General features: G+C 34.9%; 1 non-coding gene across 1 annotated transcript; it reads left to right on the forward strand.

The window, feature by feature from the left end:
* The first annotated feature begins 19,150 nt into the window (after positions 1 to 19,150).
* LOC140853527 (small nucleolar RNA R71) lies at positions 19,151 to 19,256 on the forward strand. The gene has a single exon (XR_012136597.1). It is a non-coding gene; the product is annotated as a small nucleolar RNA R71 (small nucleolar RNA).
* Positions 19,257 to 19,562: the final 306 nt, after the last annotated feature.

Here is a 19,562-nt window from a genome sequence, read left to right on the forward strand (position 1 = left end):
CAAGCCATTTTTGAGAGTCAGACCTTTGCATGGCTTCCATATAGGTGATCGGATCCTCATCATTCTCATCAAGTTCAATAGGATCACCATCTCAGACCAGAAAATCATAGTATCTGTCCGGCTGATGCGGTACTCTATCGGATCTCCTTAATGGTACCTCTACTGGCTCTAAATTCGATTCACCAATCGAACCCAATTCTGTATGTGTCGATCTTTCTACCTCATGAACTTCATCAAGTTCAATTTTACAGGTATTAGCTCCTTCACCAAGGAACTCCTTTTTCAAAAAGACTGTCCGACTGCTAACAAACACCTTTTATTTTGAGTGAGGTAGAAGTAGTACCCTTTAGTTTTGTTTAGATGCCCTACGAGCAAGCATCTATCGAACTTCGGTCCAAGCTTATCTGTCTTTAAAAGCTTGACATAAGCTGGACACCCCCAGATCCTAAGATGTGAGAGCACCGGCTTACGTCCAATCTATATCTCATATGGAGTTTTATTGATAGACTTGCTAGGTACTGATAAGTGGTATATTTTTATATTTATTGAAGGTATTTTTGATAATTTATGGTGCTAACATCTTCTTAAAAACTCTAATTTCATAAATTTATTGAATTTTCTTAAAAAATAAGTGATTTTAAAAAAGAAAATATAAAATTAGATAAATTTATAAAAAATAGATATTAATTTAATAGAGTAATTTAAGTACTAAAATAAAAAAAAATTTAAAAAATTTAATGCATATTTTTTCTAATTTTTCAGATAAAAATCAGAGCAAAAATCGAGCCAAAATATCCTAAAAAATAAAGAAAATAGCCTTCGGTGCACGGTGGACCGATCGATCGGTCCACAGAGCCAGGATGCGGTCTATAGAAAACTTTCACGCAGTCCACAAGCACAGCTCATAGTGAGAGAGGGGTTTTTGCATGATCCGACAGTCCAAAAGCAATCCATCAAGTGATCGAACAGCTGAGAACGTTCCCGACTGTGTTAAAGATTTAAATTACACGATCCGATGGCCAGAACTTCATCAGAACCCAGATCCAACAGCTGACATTCGATCCAACTTTGATAAGGATTAAAACTATAATTTTTTATCAGATATGGGTGGTCCGAAGCTGATCCGATGATCAAAAATATTTCTAAAAAGGTTAATACGATTTCTAAGGATTTTAGGACTTATTTTCCTACCAAAAAATTATGAAAAATTCATCTATAAATAGAGGATCCGGGAATAAGCTTGGTGAGAAAAAAAATTAAGTAAAAAATATAAAAAAAATAGAAAAAAAATTAAATAACTTTAGAGACTCAAGAAAAAGAAGGAGAGAAGTTGGTTCGATCTACGGAGTACGACGGAAGATGGAGAGGTCATCAACCATCTTTCCGACGAGGCTTGACTGATCAACTTCAGATCTTTATTATAATTTTATTTTATTATTTTTTTTAAATTTTTTATACTTGAATTTCAATTTCAATTAATGTAAAATTTATTTTCTTACACTTTAAATTCCTGTCTTTTATTTTTTGCATGTAGATGCTAGGATCTAATTAGTAGATCTTAGTATCAATTTATTTTATACTTTTTAAATTCTTATTATTTATTTTTATTGCAAGTAGATGCTAGGATCTAGCTAGTAGATCTTAGTATCTGATTTATTTTTCATACTTTTAATTTTTATTTTCTGACTTAAATTGCTTTCTCCAAAATTTTATTTTTTTTTATAAAATCAAAGATTTCAAGTCAAAATCCTGCCTTCTTTATGGATTCGACCTGACTCACTATTTTCTATATATTTTTAATTTTTATTAAAGTTGAAATTTGATTGATAACCACAGTGTCCTAACGACAGCATCGCGATCGTATCAATTTTTTGGCACCGTTGCCGGGGAAGGCACCAATTTTAATATTTAATTTTTTTAATTTTTTTGTGACTATTGCTTACTGATTTTTTTTTATCTTTTTATAGAAAAAATTTCAAAAATTCAAAAAAAAAAAGGAGATAGAAAGCCTCCAAGTTGGTGAGATCAATCCTAACCCTAGCCTTAACTATTTTTTTTAGTATTAATTATTATTTTTTTTAATTAACTTAAAATTCATCCACATAAACCTAATAAAAATTGCATGACAAGAGTAGAAACTTAATTTTTAGGAGTATTCATTATTATAGATTTATTTTTGATGATTGCTGGAGATAAGATAAGCTTTTAAGTTTTATTAGTTTCATGCATCTAATTTAGTTGCATAGAACCCCTTGTTTGAAATTGGTTGTACATATTCATCTCAAATCAATTTAAGGGCAACACCCATAACAAGATAAGGTGGAGATTTTATCACCCTCCCTTGGTCCAAAAATAACCAACCAGCATCCCACATTAATCCTGGCCTAACTAAAATCAAGTAGACATTGGCCCCTAGTATTAATCGAGTTCAGTTCTGAGTATTGTGGTCAAGTTAAGTGTAAAGTAAGTCCAGACTCACTCCTGAAATTGATGTCTAAAGCTAGAGGTTATAAAAGCTCAGCCTAAGTAGATTTTTGGTTATTTAATTAGTTCCGTTAGCTTACCTGACCAATTCAATTGGTGTCTAAGGCAAGTAACCGGGGGACCCCCACGATCCCACCTCTTACCTAGCTAGTTGAAGAAAGTGAGAATAAACCCAATTTGTATCTAGACTAAGTCACTCTACATCGAACTGTTAGGTCTAAGAAACTCATAGGTGTCTAGGTTTAATTGTTTACTAACTTGATTGTAATTAACACTAAACCACAACTAATTCTTCCCACCTTACGTATCTAGGTCTAGGGCTCTTTCTTTCTTCTCTCTCCTTTTTCTTTAAAAAAAAATGAAACAAAAACAAAACTTGAATCATACATTAGGGTTTGCACTGGTATATGCAAGGTAGAAGATCTTTCTATCCTGACCTAGTTAAACCCAATCCTGAGATTGAACGGTTGATTCATATTAAACCTGAAAATTAGATGGCTGGAGATCCTAGAGAACCATCTAGGCAGATGAAAGAATATTTTATTCCTTCCACCTATAACCCATCGACTTGTATCCACTTACCTGTTATCCCTGCAAGCCACTATGAGATCAAGTCGACCACAATCCAGATGCTTCCATCTTTCTATGGGAATACTAATGAAGATCCTTACAAACATCTGGATGAGTTCTTAGAAATTTGTTCCACGGTGAAAATTCAAAATTTTACTGATGATGCACTTAGATTGACCTTATTCTCCTTCTCACTTAAAGATAAAGTCAAGTATTGGCTTGGCACAATAGGGAGACCAATCCAAACTTGGGCTGAAATGCAGCACGAGTTTCTTAAGAAATTCTATCCCATAGGTCGAACCAACACCATGAGGTGAGCCATCACTGGATTTGCTCAACTTTCAGGACAACAAATTCATGAATCATGGGAGAGACTTAAGGAACTTCTTAGAAAATACCCACATCATGGTCTATCTAAATGGCAAATTGTTCAAGCTTTTTATGAGGATTTAGGTGACCAATACAGACAGATGGTAGATGCATCTTGTGAGGGTGCATTTATGAGTAAAAGTGAGGATGAAGCCTACACTTTGTTTGAAACTTTGAGTGAAAATTCAATCAATCATGCTTTATTATCCTCTTACGAAAGATCAATCTCTCACCAAAAGAGGGCAAAAATTTTTGAGATCAAGCAAACAGACTCTAGTCCTAAGGCCAATCTGAACCTAATAGCCCAAAGATTAGATAAAGTCGACCTTCTCGTCTAGAAATTTGATCAGTTCCTAGCATTAGATCAACAATCTCCTGCACAATATACACCACCACCTAATTATCAAAAGATTTATTCTATCTGTGCTAGCCCGGCCCATCATGTGAGCGAATGTCCCACGACTGCACAATTTTCACCTTTCATTCAAGAACAAGTTCAAACTGCCCAAGGTTACTCTAAACCTGTCAATGATCCATTCTCTAACACATAATTTAGGCTAGAGGAACCACTCTAATTTTTCTTGGAGACCCCAACAGACTCAGGCTCAGATCCAAATTTTTTCTTTGCAAAACTTTCAAAATAGACCCCAATACCAAAACTATGCCTATAATAGTGGTCAGCCTAGTCAGCCTATCCAACCATCCTATTACAATCAGCCGTTATATCCACCTCCTCAATAGACCAATCTAGCCAACGATAGGTTTAGCCAACTTCAACAAATGATCATGACCCAACAGCAATCCCTCGTCAGGTTAGAAGCTCAAATAGATCAATTAACTGAGTCTACCATAAGGAGAGAACTATGTCAATTGCCAAATGAACCAATATCAAATTTTGAAAATGACCCACCTATCCACCAACTACCTGGACCAAGTCATCAATCCAATGTCCCACTTAAGAATCCTCAATTTGAAATTGATGTAGTAATCTCTGAGCTTACAAGAGATAAAATTCTTAAGGACTCATACCAAGACCAGGTGAGTAAGGCTAGTACTGATGCTAGCTGAAATGTAAATTTGAAAGAACATGTTAGTATTGAGACTTATCCGATAGAAGAATCTGAGCTCAAAATTGATACTGAGAATATAGCAGATGAGTTACCTGAGATATATTCACCAAAAATTTCATTTGCTTCAGCTTTAGAAATCGGTTCTTCTTCTTTAGAATCACCATCTCCTCCAGAATTAAAATTATCCTTGATCATATCTGAATATATATGTTTAAAATTAAGTGACACCCTTCCAGTATCCATTGCGTCGAACTCAACTCCTAACCCAAAAACTCAATTCATGAGCATTTTAGAAGAACAATAAGAAGAAATTCTTGATAAACAAAGGTATATGAATGAGTATGTGCATCATCTTACTACAATTAAAAATGGAGATGTGAAATACTTTTTGAAGATTGGTAATAAAATATTAAAAGAAGGAGAGAAGTCGGTTCGCTCTACGGAGTATGACGAAAGATGGAGAGGTCATCAACCATCTTCCCGACAAGACTTGGCTGATCAACTTCAGATTTTTGTTACAATTTTATTTTATTATTCTTTTTAAATTTTTTATACTTGAATTTTAATTTCAATTAATGTAAAATTTATTTTCTTGCACTTTAAATTCCTGTCTTTTATTTTTTTGCTCGTAGATGCTAGATCTAATTAGTAGATCTTAATACCAATTTATTTTATACTTTTTAAATTCTTGTTATTTATTTTTATTGTAAGTAGATGCTAGGATCTAGTTAGTAGATCTTAGTATCTAATTTATTTTTCGTACTTTTAATTTTTATTTTTCGACTTAAATTGCTTTCTCTAAAATTTTATTTTTTTTATAAAATCAAAAATTTTAAGTCAAAATCCTACCTTCTTTGTGGATTCGACCCAACTCATTATTTTCTATATATTTTTAATTTTTATTGAAGTTAGAATTTGATTAATAATCATGATGTCCTAACGATAGCATCACAATCGTATCAGGTACCTTATTCAAAATATAGCAGAAAGTCTCTAGAGCATATCCCCAAAAAGATTTTGGCAGACTGAAAAAAGTCCATCATGGATCGGACCATATCTAATAAGATTCGATTCCTCCTCTCAGATACACCATTATGTGATGGTATTGCAGGAGGGGTCCATTATGAGGTATTCACCTCCTCGATCTGATCGAAGGATCTTAATACTCTTTCCAGTTTGTTTCTCTACTTCAGCATGAAATCGTTTGAACATTTCAAATGATTTTGACTTATGCTTCATAAGATAGACATACCCATACCTCGATAGATCGTCTGTAAATGTAATGAAGTAGTAGTATCCTCCTTTAGCACTTATGTTCATAGACCCACATACATCAGTATGTATTAGACCTAGGACATCATTGGCTGTTTCACCTTTTTCTTTAAAAGGTGACTTAGTCATCTTACCAAGTAGACAAGATTCATAGGTAGGCAATGATTCACAATCATCTATCTCAATGACACATTCTTTGATCAACCTATCAATCCTATTCTTGTTCACATGACCAAGCCTACAATGCCAAAGGTAGGATTCGCTGACATTATCTATTTTGAGATGTTTACTAGGTGTGTACATTACACTAACAGACTGATATTATGTATATGCCATGTTTTAATTGTCCACGCATAATTGTAGTATCATTCATAATGATATCACAAAAATCATCCTTTATTATAAACTTGTAACCAAGTTTAGCCAAAAGGCCTACAGAGATGATATTCATCATAAAGGAGGGACAATAATGACAATCATCTAACATGACACTCTTGGACTCGAAGATGAGCTGCAAAGTTTCGAAGGTCAGAACTAGAACAAGACATCCATCTCCAACGTTAAGAAACTACTCACCCTCTAAAATTTTTTACTTACCTGCAGTCCTTGCAACGAATGCATATATTAATAGGACTTTCGGTATCCAATACCCAGATAGTAGTATCACAAACAGAGAAATTATAAGATGTTATCATATAAATACCTTGTGAAGTAACCACTTGCCTCTTTTTCTTATTCTTAGGCCTGTTTGGGTCAAGGGTGGCTATATAAGGAGGATAATTTCTTTTTCAATAACCCAGCTTCTTACAGAAGAAGCACTCTGCTTGGCTCTTATCAACTTTTAACGGTTTGCTCTGTTTGAAATCGATGGTATCAGATTTTTGCATCTTTTTTTTTCTTTCCTCTCCTAGAGGATCGATGCCCTGTAGATGAACCTACCACTAAATTTACTGGCTCTTTTTGAAGCTGGTGATCCTTCTCAAAAGTCTACAATAACCCTAGCAAACCATGGTAGTTTACTGCAGGCTTCATCATTCTATAATGACTAAGAAAGGGTAGATAGGATTTTGGTAGCGAATTGAGGATAGCATCTTTGCCTAACTATTCATGCAACAAAAAGCCAAGTTTGCTAAGGCATTCAATCTGCTCAATCATGTATAATACATGATCGATGACTGAAGCTTCCTCTCGCATATGGGTATTGAACACTGCGCAGGAGATTTTATGTCTCTCCACATCCTCTGGGGTGCCGAAGGACTCATTCAATATTTGAATCATCTCCTCAGGCTGCACATCCTTGAATTTATGACTAAGTTCATCATTCATAGCTGCCCTCATCATGCAACGCACAATCGTGTGATCATTGAGCCACTTCATGTAAGTGTCTCTCACAGCACGAAAAGCATTAGCTGCAAGTTCTTCAGGTGCCTGATCCGTAAGGATATATAAAATTCTCTCGTACTCCAACACGATCTTCAACTTTCGATACCAGCTACCGAAGTTGGGTCCGGTGAGCTTGTCGTAATCCAACAATGAACGAAGAGATAGTGTGTTGGCCATAACTAAAATGAAAAAATATTAGCCTATTAGTATATAAATTATTTATTTAATCCTATAGATATGAAATTTAGTCTAAAGGTCCTCTCATTATTTTTTTTATGAATTGGTAGCCTCTACTTCCAACTCGAGAATTTACATTAATTTTTTAGTAGGTACTAGAATCCACACGGTCTACATTCAGGCCTGAGTGTGGCTCGGCCAATCCTAGTGTATCCATAATCAATTGTTTCTCCAAACAACTTCTAGCATTGGGTTTTGCCCCAGACTTTTCTTCAGCAGGCATGTGGCATCTCCACTAAAGATTCTGGTTAGATCCAACCATTAATACAACACATCAAGTGCATCTAACAAACGGATGTCCAGGCCCGAGTGTGGCTCGACCAACCTGAGCATTGATCTAAAGGTACATCATGATGGTCATATGATGAATGACAATTCTAATACATAATAGACACCAAGTGTGTGGCACCTCCAATGCGTATTTGGAATATCGGAGTTATTATCACACACCTTAATGGAAGGCAATAACTAAGTTATCTCATAACTTTATCACTTTATGGACCTAATAATTTAGAAGATTTGATTTCATTGATCTGAGAATAAGAGAAGAAGTTGACCTGTAAGCTGCAAATCCTTCCACTGACTTCACCAAGTCATGTAAAGGATTAAACACAAGCTGGTCTAAAGATATCTAAATCAGTCACACTAATTCATTTTAATCGCATGGGTCTGCACGAATTGACTAGTGACCTAATCAAAATATAATTTATCATGTTGGCCAAGTAAGTGAGATCAGCGAGAGGGATCTGTCCTTAACTCACCATAGACGCATCTAGATGAATAGCTCTCAATTAAAAACCACTTGATTGAATCTGCTAAACTTATCTTAGACACCAACTGGTTAATTAGTTTTGATTTGGCACACCAGAAGATTCAGGCTCAACCACGAAGCCATGATCATGGTCCATTTATTAGGATAAAACATATGGACTTGATCAAGCTTCAATTATTGAGATTGATTCAGAAAAATACTGACCTAATCTAATTCAACACATGATTAGACTTAATCAATTTCTCTACTTGGTCTATATGTATTTCTAACCCTAGGTCTAACCCATTAAAAGGATCTGATTCATTCTAACTCTTTGCTCATCATATTATGTGGTGTCTTAATGATCTTCAATTCTCAATTCTAGATCATTCAAACTTAATTCAAAATTAAGTGTGTGAAATATGTGTTTCAGTCTGTAGAATTATTCTATAAAGATTTCAAGTAAAGCATACCATATATTTCAACACATGAAAATAAATTTTCATAATATGTTTAACAATTAAACATACATAGGTATGATCTAAACTTCATTCATACATCTCATGTATCATGACAACTTTTAGATCAATACCAATTACATCATATGTAATGATTTAAAATAATTTTATATCTGAATTTTATCCTATTATAATGAATCATAAATCACTTTAAATTTAATCTAAATATATTTTATGATCAAAATAATATATAAAAATCTATTCATTTTTTTTTCATAAAATTGGATCACAACGATATCCCTATATGTCATAAGAGAACCCATCGAATAGACAAAAGAGAGATTAATCTCTTCAATATCTTATGATCGGATGGTCTGGTGATCTCATCAATCTAAGTACTAGACTAGTAAGATCTAAAATCTAATTTTATATATAATTACATCAACATACATTTATTGATAAAATTATTTTATGTCATGAACATTTCCTTGATCTCATCAATTATGTTCTTCATTTAATCCAATTAGATTTGATGTATCATATACATCATATCAAATCTAAAACTTATCTTATACTAATTATAAAATATCAATTTTAGATTTGATATCAAATATAAAAATAATTAGATGCAAGTATGAATGCATAAGAAATTAATTCTGGTAAAATCTATTTTTGCATAGTGGTGAATTATGATAGGATTCAGATCTAAATATCCATCGAAATGGATCTAATTTAAATCTAAAATAATTTTAACTTTATAAAAAATAATAAAATTAAAATTTTATTAAAATAGATTTAAAATAAATTTTTAATTCATATTATTTTTCATCAAAAATTCAGCAACAGTAGAATTTTGTTATAACATATTTATAGTAACCTCAATCAACTATTGATTAGGCACCTCTAATCTAATCAAAATTAGATCAAAAATTTTGTACAAATAGATTTAAATAAGATTTAATATTATATAAAAAATTTTAATTATATTTTATATAAATAATCATAAAAAATTTTATTTTACATGCATATATTTCAGGCCTGCTCTGATACTAGTTGAAGGGAAGGGAACAGTTTCCCTCCAGAATGTCCAGATTGCATCTAAAAATTTTTTCTAATATTTTACTTATTTATGCATCAAATCCTTATCTGAATCATAATAGAACCAGGGATCAAATCTTAAATTATCTGATATAAATCTTTGCAGAGGTCTGGATATGCAGACCCTCTACTTCGCATGCACGTCAGACGTTGTAGGAAAGCATGATGAACTCTAATCTAATTGGCTTCGCATATACAATCAATCGAGGGATGAGATGTGATGATGTGACACCTCACACCAGCAAGTAGGATACCCAAGAAGGATCCACACCCAAAGAGAGGAGGCGACAACAAAGGAAGAGATGTAGAAGATGAAGGACCTCTCTCTTCACACGCCTATCTCTCTCTCTTTCTCTCTTCTCTCAATTTGATTTGTTTGCTATTCTATTCACTTCTCTCATCCATAGGTAGAGACTCCCTCTATTTATAGATGATTCTCATCCAATGAGAGGAGAATTCTTTATTCAAATCTAATTTGAATTGGTCCAATATTCATGAAAGAAGGACTCCTATATGAGATATAATTGCCATCATTTATGATATCCACTTTGCACCCACTCCCACACCCACTTAGGATGCCCCAAATAAGCACCAAATTAATTTTTGGTCATACTTCATGAGTGTATATTCTCAGTGCAAATAGGAATACTCATATCTCATCCAAAATAGATCCGATTCGAGTCTGATTCGAAGCCGGTTCGAAATAATTTCGAAAGACTGTCAATCCTAAACTCTTTAGGACTTTTATATCAAGTCTAACTTAGATTTTAAATCTATTTAAGTCTAATTAATTCAAATTTAATCTAAAATTAATTAGTACATAAATTTAATCTTTCATATATTCTATGGATCATAGATAGAAATTGTTCATCCCCGGGATTGAATCTGAATCTCATGTGTAGTGCTAGCTAGACATAGTCAACTCTTCAATCCCGTTTGACCCATAACTCAATTCTCAATCAACTTAGCTTATATGTTCAATCAAGTCAAGTACTTCTAGATTGGATATATAAACATAGGTCAATTCTTTCCTACTTTGTCTGACTTGTGTACGTGACTCCATTTGTTAGATATATGGACTTTGATCAACTACAACTATTGAAGTGATCTATAGAAATGATCTAATCCTAATTAACTATTAATTAGATTTGATCAATTTCTTAACTTAGTCCATATTTAATCTAACCTTAGGTCTAACCCAGTTAATGATCTGATCAAAGCTAACCCATTACCCTTTAACCCATGTTTTATGAAATTATCTTAAGATCTTTAAATCACAAATCTAGATCCTAAACAATCACTTAATTCTTTTAATTAAGTTCATGGCTGAGGGTTGGGGTTCGGTATTTTGAAAAATATTTTCAACTTTTGAAAGGTTTAATACAATCTAGTATTGTTTCACTAAATAGGTCGACTCATTTCAAAAATAGGTTAGCTTATTTCACTAACAAACACTAACAATTAAAATCAGTCAGAAATATAATTCAGCTAATTTTTCAGTCGAGCTGACATGCTGGTCGAGCTGGCTTACTGGTCGAGCCGGCCCGATCAGCAAATAGAACCTTCGCAAGATCCTGTTCTAGGCTGATTTTAATCTATATACATTACATAAAAATTCATGAAATAAAATAGACTTAATCTAAAATATTCATGATAAGATTTATTTAAACTCTTTTAAATTTTTTAGATCGCAACGTACCAGGACAACCTTTGCACTATAAGGGATAAACCTTACAGCAGGACAACCTACAGTCCGTGCGATCATTATTTTATTTTTTAGATTTATTTTAATATAATTATGAATATATTATAAAAGAACCTGAATGCTCTAATACCACTATTGGAAAAGGTGCAGGGTTTCATGCATGAATTTCAAAACTTTTTTGAAATATAATGCAGTAGAACATGTAAATTAAACAATTTAATCTACAAATGCATGTAATCAAATTACTAAACCCTACAATTAGGACCTATAATATGTCATATTATATTTATAAATCAAAAAATAAAAGATTTGATATTGATCAAATCAATACCCTAGATCTAAAATATTTTTAGATCTAAAACCTAGATCACATCTAGATAAAAGAAGAGATCAGATCTCTTACCTTCATGCGGGTCGAGAACTCTATAGTTGATTTTTTTTATTATCTTTGAAGCTGCATATGCATCCGGCCTCTACAGGTGATCCACATGAGACTGCAACAAAATCGGAGGTTCGTCGAACGAAGTTCACTTGAAGTGCTAGCTTCTTGCAAATCCCTCCGGATGGTTAATCTGAAAAATATTCTTTGGATCTCTTGGACATTCTAAGAGATGAAGAATATGAAGAGAAATAAGAAAGAAGTCAAATCTTTTGACCTCTCTAAAATTAAAATTAATATTTAATAGAAAAAGGTCCTAAGAGAAGATAAATCTTCTCCTTCAGTACATCAACAATTGATATCCTAAAAATATCTCTATGCTAGGACATGAGAAGACCTTCTTCTCTTGATATTTTTCTAGTTTCTAGATCTTATGATATCTGATTTTTCTTATAGAAAAATCTCATGATTTATAGATGATGCGTAGTCATTGATAGCACCAAAAATAACTCTACTCACTACGTAGGTAGGATGAGTCGAGATCGTATCCTTAGGAACCTTGGACTAAGTTGAAATTGCAAAATAAAAGAAAGAAACATTATTTTTGATTTAAAAAATAAATTATCTTAAAATTGATGTAATTAGAAAATAAAAAGCTCGAGAGTTTTGAATTAATTTTGCACTAGTAGAGTTGTATCTCTTTTTTTTAATTAAATAGATGTGATTAATCTTAAAAAAAATACCTGTCTTTCCTTGGCACGCCCCATACCTGTAGATCACGGTGCATCTCCAGAAAGTACTAGGTAAACAACTCTTCTTTTCTCGACATGCCTCGTATCCGTAGATCACGGTGCATCTCCGAAAAGTAAAAGTTATTCCTAATATTAATCTAACAAGAAAGCATAAATAAAAGCTTATGAAGGAGAGCAAATAAAGAACTCATGATGATTTAAATAAAAAGTATAATCTTTATTGCATATAAAGAATTACAAGAAAGTTTAGAACAACGAACCATCTCTATGTCGTTACAAAATTTCTTCTCCACTCCCGAGACTGCTAGCCTAGCTGCTCATGAAGTAGTCCCTTTCTGTTCCTCTATGCAAGGCTCTAGAAGAATTTCTGGGCTCCCCCTCCAATGGGAGTACAAAAGTCTTTTTATAGGTGTTAGGAGGGAGGAGTTTTACATGATTTTTCGATGTGGGACTAAAAAAAAATGCTAAAGACTAAAAGATAGATGGATGAGATGGAAAGATCATAAATAAATAAAAAAAATACAAATCTTTCCTCTCAAAGTACTTCTAAATATTAATTTTTTTTCTTTAATAAGCATCTGTTCGTCCGCCAGCAAAAACTCCCCGCGAACCCGCCTGCCGCGCGCCCGCTCGCCACACTCGCACCCACGCCTGCACGCCCGCACCCGCACGATGCCGCGCCTGTGCCCGCGCTCGCCCGCGCGCCCACGCCGCATCCGCCCCGCGTCCGTGCACACCCGCGCGCCCACGCGCTCACCCATGCGCCCATGCGCTCACCCGTGCGCCCAGGAACACTGTCGCGTGAACATTTTTTTTGTATTCCAAAAAGAAACTATTGTTTCTTCACAATGACGTGTATATCCTTTTGGATTTCTTGCATAGTATCTTCATTTTCTATAATACCGTATGTATCCTTCTTTTATTTTAATTTTATTTTAAGTCCAAATTTCTTCAAACTTGAGTCTTTTTGATCTATGAATCGGACTCTTTGTATCGGCAATCATCTTTCTTGTAAAATATAAGAAGAAGCATCAAATTCTTAATAAATAAAATAAATTAAATATAATTTTTTACTTTAAATGACTTAAATTAAGTGTTTATCACACCTCCCAACTTGAATTTTGCTCGTCCTTGAGTAAAATAAATATATCAGAATTGTGTACCGACTTGGTCTTGAATCAAAAGTTAGGTTAGGCATCCCAAAAGGTAAATGATATCTAGTCAGACCATTAAAGAGATATTTCATTGGATTATCAATTTGACCCAATTAGTGGCTGAGTATTAACTAAAAAAATTTCAAAAACTTTTCTTTCACCAACTGCCCACTTTACTCATTAAATCCTCTAACTTAATGGGAGAGAGGTTTATTATCTTCTTGTAATTTAGTCCCCTTATTATCCACTATTTTTTTTTTTAACATTGCCTACCTTTTTATGCGAACCACAATGCTTACTTAGGCGAAAGAACCCGGTTACTCAGTAAGAAACCAATATTTTTTTTAAGTAAATTTTAAGGAAAATTTTTACATACCTCGACCTTTCCACCCAATCTCTCATGAAGCAGATTCTTTATTGAGATCAGTAAGAAGAGAGTTGTAGAATCACTCCTAAAATTTGGTCTAGTCTAAACCCTACCATTCATTGGGTTTTCTTAATAATTTATTCTTCAGTATCTCTAAAATTATCTTGACCATTAATCATTCATTATTTAGGATGCCTAATTGACTCTTAATCAAAATAAAATTTGGATACACAAAACTAATTATTTCTAACCATACTTGAGGATTTGATTAATTTTCTCCCCCCAACTTAATCTACATTGTCCTCAATGGAGTAGGAAAGCAAAGAAAATAAAAGGAGAGAGTGCACCTGGGATAATTTTGCTTCGGAAGGTGAAGATAGCTTCATTGATTAATAGGCTCTTGTTCTAAATTTTTGTAGCTGCAGTAAAGTAAAAAAAATATGAAATCGTTAGGTTGCTTCCCAACAAGTGCTAAGTTTTACGTCTTCAGCCAGACTGAATTGAGTATTATGGCGGTATTAGATCCACTAAATCAATAGATTCAATTAATTCTCCATCACTAATTCCATCTATGTAAGGTTTTAATCGCTGACCATTCACTTTAAAGGTGTTCCCCTGTTTAGGATTTTTGAGTTCTATAGCTCCATGAGGAAATACCTGAGTTACAATGAAAGGTCCGTCCCAACGTGAGCAAAGTTTTCCAGAAAACAGACGCAACCTAGAATTGAAGAGCCAAACTTTTTGATTGGGCTCGAACATTTTTCGTGCAATGAATTTATCGTGGTATGCTTTAGTTCGAGCCTTATAAATTCTGACACTCTCATACGCTTCATTGCGTAGCTCTTCAAGTTCATTTAATTGAAGTCTCCTATTGGAACCTGCATTTTTCATATCAAAGTTAAATTATCATATGGCCCAAAATGCACGATGTTTCAATTCCACCGGCAGATGACAAGCTTTTTTGAATACAAGTCGATAAGGAGATATTTCTATGGGTGTTTTAAAAGTAGTACGGTAAGCCCATAATGCATCGTCTAAGCGAAGAGATCAATCCTTTCTATCGGGCCTAACTATCTTTTCTAGGATATGTTTAATCTCCCTATTTGACACCTCTACCTGACCATTAGTTTGGGGGTGATATGGTGTGGCCACTTTGTGTGAAATATTATATTTTTTCATAAGTGCTTCAAAATGTTTATTCGTAAAATGAGTCCCTCCATCACTAATGATCACCCTTGGGAAGCCAAATCGACTAATGATGTTTCATTGGATAAAACTAGTTACAATTTTATTATCATTAGTCCGTGTAGCTATTGCCTCCACCCATTTTGATACATAATCAACTGCTACTAGAATATATTCAAATCCAAATGAGGCTGAAAAAGGTCCCATGAAATCAATCCCCCAAACATCGAAGATTTTTACTACTAAAATGGGAGTCAGCGGCATCATATCCTTCTTGGATAAATTTTCTATTTGCTGACATCGTAGACAACTTCGATCAAATTCATGTGCATCCTTGAAAAGCGTTGGCCAATAAAATCCACTCTGCAGCACTTTTGCTGCAGTTTTTCTTCCACTAAAATATCTCCCACATACCGATGAATGGCAAAAAGTGAGAATGCTTTGGAATTCACTCTCAGGGACACAACTGCGAATAACTTGGTCAGGACAGTATTTTAATAGTTCAGGTTCTTTCCAGAAATAATATTTAATTTACGAGAAAAATCGATCCTTTTCTTATTTTGTCCAGTGAGAAGGTACTTATCTTGTTGACAAGTAATTGACAATATGGGCAAACCATGGAGGACGGCTAGAGGAGATTGCGAAAAGTTGTTCGTCAGAAAATTTTTCTTTGACCTCATCTATGCCTATCGTGTGTTCAACTAAGATCCTGGAGATGTGATCAGCTACCACATTCTCGGAACCCTTCTTATCTCGGATTTCCAGATCAAATTTTTGTAAAAGAAGGATCCATCTGATCAAATGTGGTTTAGTATCTTTCTTTGAGAGGAGATGTTTCAGAGTCGCATGATCAGAGTAAACTAGAACCTTAGACCCTAATAGATATGAGCGAAATTTTTCAAGGGTGAATACTACTGCTAGTAGCTCTTTTTCTGTTGTGGTGTAGTTTAATTGGGCATCGGAAAGAGTCTTGCTAGCATAATAGATCACATGTGGCTCTTTATTGATTTTTTGGCCTAAGACGGCACCTATTGCAAAGTCAGAGGCATCACACATAATCTCAAATGGAATGGACCAGTCAGGGGATTTTATTATGGGTGCTGTTGTCAGAGCTGATCGTAATGTGTTGAACGCTTTCAAACAGTCTTCATCAAAGACAAATGATGTATCCTTGGCCAACAGATTGCACAAGGGTCTTGAAATCTTGCTAAAGTCTTTGATGAAGCGTCTATAAAATCTGGCATGACCTAAGAAAGATCGTATTTGTCGGACCGAAGTAGGGGGTGGTAGTTTTGAAATGACCTCAACTTTGGCTTTATCTACCTCGATCCCTCTTTCAGAAATAATATATCCTAATACAATTCCTTTCCGCACCATGAAATGGCTCTTTTTCCAACTTAGAACAAGATTTGTCTCCATACACCGTTTAAGAACTTTGGAAAGATTATGGAGACAATCCTCAAAGGTGGTTCCAAACACAGAAAAATCATCCATAAAAACTTCAAGATATTTATCAACCATATCCGAAAAAATGGTCAGTATGCACCGTTGAAATGTAGCGGGTGCATTGCAGAGCTCGAATGGCATACGCCGAAAAGCGAAGGTGCCATAGGGGCAAGTGAAGGTAGTCTTTTCTTGGTCATCCGAAAATACAGGTACTTGATTGTACCCTGAATAACTATCAAGAAAATAGAAGAAACTTTGTCCTGCTAACTGTTCTAAGATTTGGTTGATGAAGGGCAATAAAAAATGGTCCTTCCTAGTAACGGCATTTAGTTTTCTATAATCTATGCATACTCACCATCCAGATGATATGCGAGTGGGAAGCAGTTCACCTTCTTCGTTCTCAACCATAGTAATACCTGATTTCTTAGGTACTACTTGAGTGGGACTGACCCATTTACTATCGGATATGGGGTAGATGATTCCAGCATCTAACCACTTTACCACCTCTTTCTTTAATACTTCACGCATGTTTGGGTTAAAGACGGGACTATTGGTGTACTGGCTAATGTGGGCAATGGCTCATACTTGATTGTCCATGGAGGAGTGGTTTTATCGTGTGGTGTATCCAACAAGATGTTAACTTCTTTCATATATTCCTCAAAGTCATACACTCCAAAGTGAGCCAAGCAAGTATCTAAGGGGTCTGGTGCTAGAATTGTGGGTGTTGCATCTTCTATAATATCTTCTAGTATATCTACTTCGAAGCAACTATCCATTGATGGTCCTTGGGAAGCACCAAACATATTTAGTCTTAGTTTCGTATTTCCAAACGATACATCCATGACTCCTATCCTACAATTAATGCATGCATTTGCTGTAGCTAGGAAGGGTCGTCTTAAGATAATGGGAATTTGTCTGGGGTTGCCACTTAGTTTCATGTCGAGAATCAGAAAATCAACTGGAAAGTAAAACTCATCTACCTTGATCAAGACATCCTCAAGCATTCCACGTGGTTCCTTAATTGATCTGTCAGCTAACTGCAGTGTGACTGATGTGGGTTTCAGTTCTTCGAATCCAAAAAGTTCATACACCGAACTAGGTAAAAGATTCACACTTTCCCCTAAATCCAGAAGAGCTTTTTCAATGTGATAATCTCTTATAACACAGAAAATGATGGGGGCTCCTGGGTCCTTAAGGTTTGGAGGAGTGGCATGCTGAAAGACAAAACTAGCCTGTTCAGTGAGGCATACTTTCTTTGGGATTTGTGATCTAGATTTATGTTTTAGGGTGCACAAATCCTTCAAAAATTTGGCATAAGCAGAGACCTGTTTGATTGCGTCTAGAAGGAGAAGATTAATTTGGACTTGCTTAAACAATTCCAACATCTCATCGAGTTTTCCTCCCTTCTTATCTGCAGGAATAGGGGCTTTCAGGGCATCCAGAAATGGGGCTTTAGGCAAGTAAGATGATTTCGGTGCAGTTGGTTCCTTCTCTATTTTCAGGTCCTCCTTGTTCTTGGATGATTTGACTTCGGTTAGAGGTTTAGGATCGGTCTCATTAGTTTTACTAGTGTGTTCAATGACCTTCCCACTTCTCAGAGTCATGATTGATTTGGCATGTTCAGAAAAAACTTCTGGGGTATTAGAGCTCTCAATCACAAATTGCCCTCTTGGGTTGCTCTCGGGTTGGCTAGGTAATTTTCCTCCTTCCCTCCTACTGAATGCAGTCGCTAGTTGACCTATTTGGGTCTCTAGCTTAGCAATGGATTGTGTGTGGGAGTTAAGGGTCTGAGTGTTGACTTCTAATTGTTCTAGTGCTTTCAGAATTTTTTCCTCAAAAGCTGAGCTGTGACCAGTAGTAGACGGTTGAGGAATATTTTGAAATTGATGGTATGGTCTATGCCTATATGTTGGGTCCTGATATTGAGGTCGAGGTACGATAGGGCCAACTACTGGTTGTGGTCTCCAGGAAAAATTTGGATGGTTTCTCCAGCTTAGGTTATAAGTGTTCGAATAAGGATCGTTTTCTGGTCTGCGAGCTTGTTGGACTTGAGCTTGTTGAACCTACTCATGCACAAACTCAGGAAATTGAGGTGCGGTTGGGCATTCACTAACAAAATGGTTCGAACTTGCACACAATGCACAAACTTCTTGGATTGGGTTAGGTGGAATCGGAGATTGTCCAGTATTTAGAAGACGATCTAATTTTTGGGACAGTTCATCTACCTTATGATGGATATCTATGGCATTTCCTACTTCATATATCCCACCTCTCTTCGAGTTTAACATGGGTTTATCTCTAATAGAGGCAGACATATGATGTAATGAATTTTCACTTAAAATTTCAAATAGTTACCATGCCTCATCCTCACTTTTCAGCATGAATGTCCCACCGCATGATGCATCGATCATTTGTCGATGTCTTTTAGATAGCCCATCATAAAAATATTGGATTAACTACCACTTGGGTACAGCATGGTGGGAATATTTTCTAATAAGGTCCTTTAATCTCTCCCATGTTTCATGAAATATTTCTCCATCTAATTAGGAAAAACTAGTTATGGCTTTCCTTATTTGATTAGTTTTTTCTATGGGAAAATATTTCTTGAGAAACTCTCCTTGCAGCTGGTCCCAGGTTGATATAGTCATGAAATCCAAAGTATGTAGCCAGTATTTGGCTTTGTCCTTAAGTGAGAAAGAAAATAATTTTAACCTAAGAGCATCATCGAAGAAGTTGTGAATTTTGACAGTTGAGCATATCTCAAAAAATTCTTCAAGATGTTTATAAGGGTCCTCATTACTAAGTCCATAAAATGAAGGTAACATTTGGATTATACTGGACTTAATTTCATATTGAGTGGCCTCCACAGGGGGCACTTGAAT

This window comes from Elaeis guineensis, chromosome 13 (assembly GCF_000442705.2).
Source record: "Elaeis guineensis isolate ETL-2024a chromosome 13, EG11, whole genome shotgun sequence".
NCBI lineage: Eukaryota > Viridiplantae > Streptophyta > Magnoliopsida > Arecales > Arecaceae > Elaeis > Elaeis guineensis.